This window comes from Lissotriton vulgaris, chromosome 6 (genome assembly GCF_964263255.1).
Source record: "Lissotriton vulgaris chromosome 6, aLisVul1.2, whole genome shotgun sequence".
Lineage (NCBI taxonomy): Eukaryota > Metazoa > Chordata > Amphibia > Caudata > Salamandridae > Lissotriton > Lissotriton vulgaris.
The window spans coordinates 121,178,631-121,181,523 of record NC_141694.1 but is presented as its reverse complement, the minus strand read 5'-3'; the positions used below and the strand labels follow the sequence as shown (position 1 = coordinate 121,181,523).

The 2,893-nt window shown below is 60.1% G+C and overlaps 1 pseudogene; it reads right to left on the bottom strand.

Annotated features, from left to right (window-relative positions):
- On the bottom strand, nucleotides 1-119 carry LOC147706877 (5S ribosomal RNA; annotated as a pseudogene).
- Nucleotides 120-2,893: the final 2,774 nt, after the last annotated feature.

The following is a 2,893-nucleotide window of genomic DNA, read 5'->3' as shown; positions in this document are numbered from 1 at the left end:
TGCCTACAGCACCTGGTATTCCCAGGCGGTCTCCCATCCATGTACTAACCAGGCCCAACTCTGCTTAGCATTCGAGATCGGACAAGATCGGGCGCATTCAGGGTGATATGGCCGTAGGCATTAGAGGCTGCCGGTTCAGGCCTCTTGTGCTGACTCAGCCAGCGTGTCGTCACCAGGCTACCCTTGAGTACATTTGCACATTTCCCTTGAACACCTGCCCTCCCTTTTAAACCTCCTGCACATAGCCAAGCACGGCCCTCTCTGGCACTTGCTTATTTGACACTTTGGCACAGGCTGTAACCTCCCTTCTTTAGGGGCTGGCACTAGCAGCAGCAGACCAGCAGCCTGCCATTTTTAACAAGCGCCTAGCCTTGCTTCGCACTGGCCTTGAGGCACTCCTTGCTTCGCACTGGCCTCTCAGGCACTGTGGTCGGGACACTCTCTACGTGCCGAGGGCTGCAGAGACTCCCACTCAGCAGCTGATGCTCACCCAGTCTCCTAATTGTCGCAATGTTAGACGGACCGGGAGGGTCGGCCGAGGATAAGGGGAGCGGTCTCCAGGGAGAGCCGACTCCAGTGACCGTACAGACAAGTAACTTCCCCCCCACAGACGGACACCACACAAGGGTAAGGTTCAACGAGATTTTATAGGCGATTCTTAAAGTACGATCAAATGGTACAAGGAGGTCTGGACTCAGGGGTCCCCTCGATTCTGGTCTCTGGTTTGGGGAAAGGGTAGCGGGACAGTCTTGGTTACCAAAAGATGGAAATAGCTCTCAATCCTCGAGCTCGGCGTTCTAGATGATCGGGCCGCGGCGGAGCCAGCAGGTCCCGAGATGGACGAAGGAAGCGACGGTCCGCGGCGGAGCCAGCAGGTCCCGATGAAGATGATGGTTGCAAACGGTCCGCGGCCACGCCAGCAGGTCCCGACGACGATGAAGTATTCCGAAGGTTACGAAGGTTGCGGCAGCACCAGCAGGCAGGGCGATGGTGCACAAGGCAGAGGTACGGCAGCGCCAGTAGTCCGTCAAGGATGAGTTCTTCTTTACGTCTCTCGACTCCAAGATACAACTGCCTTCCCGCTCTGGAGCTGCCCCAGTTATAGGGCTGGTGTTCTTTGATGTCCGGACCCTCGCACTTGGAGGTCGGGAGGTCCGGGATGGGGGAGTCCAGACACCCAGCAGGGGGGTGGGGCCAGCGCCCGGGGAGGCGATGGGCGAGCGGCACTTGGCGGGGAGAGCCATCGACACCTCTTTCTCCCATTGACTTGCCAAGTAGCCTGCTCACCTCCTGGGTGGATGGTGGTGCCGGGATGTCTGAGGCCTGGCCAGGCCCAGGGTTGAGGTCGATCGGGGGCCAGGCGGCCTCGTGGTGGAGTGTCCAAGATGGCGCCCAGGATGGGCGCGCGGGCCAGCAGGGGATCGGGTCCACGAGGTCGATATGTTCGAAGGCAGGGGTCCCTGCGGGGACGGAGGACGTGCAATGGTGGTGTGTGGTACCTGTGTGACCGGGCTCGGACCGGGTTGGGCCGGGGGAGAGCGGCCCTTCATGTGGCCTGTCCAACATGCGTCCCCCCCAGCTGAAGGCGGGGAGAGTTACCCATCCTCTTGGGGACTCTCCTCGTCGAGGCGGAAGAACCGGGACAGGCCATCTGCGTTGGCGTGATCCGGCCCAGGCCGGTGTTCAACTGTGAAGTCCATCCCTTGTAGGGAGATGGACCAACGTAGTAACTTCGGGTTTTCCCCCCGCATCTGCATCAGCCACTGCAGGGGTCGGTGATCGGTCTGCACCCGAAAGTGTGTGCCAAAAAGGTAGGGCCTGAGCTTCTTGAGGGCCCATACCACAGCGAAGGCCTCCCTCTCTATGGTGCTCCAGCGTTGTTCCCGTGGTAGGAGGCGCCTGCTGATGAAGGCCACTGGCTGATCAAGGCCTTCGGTGTTCACTTGAGACAGGACTGCCCCAATGCCATGGTCGGAGGCATCCGTCTGGACGACGAACTTCCGGCTGTAGTCAGGGGCCTGGAGCACAGGGGCGGAACACATGGCGGCTTTCAATTGTTCGAATGCTGTTTGACACTCTGGGGTCCAGTTGACTTTCTGGGGTTGATTTTTTGACGTGAGTTCTGTGAGGGGCCCCACGATAGTACCATAGTCTTTCACGAACCTTCGGTAATAGCCCGTGAGGCCCAGGAAGGCTCGTACCTCGGTCTGGGTGATGGGTGGCTGCCAGGACTGGATGGCGGCAATTTTGAGCTGCAGAGGGGCCACCAGGCCGCTTCCCACCTGGTGCCCGAGGTAGGTCACAGATCCTTGCCCAATTTGACATTTGCTGGCCTTGATCGTGAGGCCAGCTCGCTGAAGGGCTTGTAGCACTGCTCGGAGGTGGTGGAGGTGCTCGGACCAATGGTGGCTGTATACAGCGATGTCGTCTAGGTAGGCGGCACTGAACCCTTCGAGCCCCGCCAGGACCTGATTGACGAGCCGCTGAAATGTTGCTGGGGCATTTTTCATGCCGAAGGGCATGACCTTGAAATGGTAATGCCCATCGGGGGTGGAAAAGGCAGAACGTTCTTGGGCCCGGGGTGTGAGGCCGATTTGCCAGTAGCCCGCCGTCAGGTCGAAAATGCTGAGGTAGCGGGCAGCTCCCATGCGGTCGATTAGTTCATCCGCCCGGGGGATGGGATGTGCGTCTGTTCTGGTGACCGCATTCAAGCCCCGGTAGTCGACGCAGAACCGGAGTTCCGGTGGGGTGCCAGGGGCGGCCGCTTTGGGGACCAGTACTACAGGGCTGGCCCAGGGGCTGTCTGAGGGCTCGATGACCCCGAGTGTGAGCATTTTGGCTACCTCTTCCTGGATGCAGGCCCGTACCCGATCTGGCACGCGGTAGGCCCGGT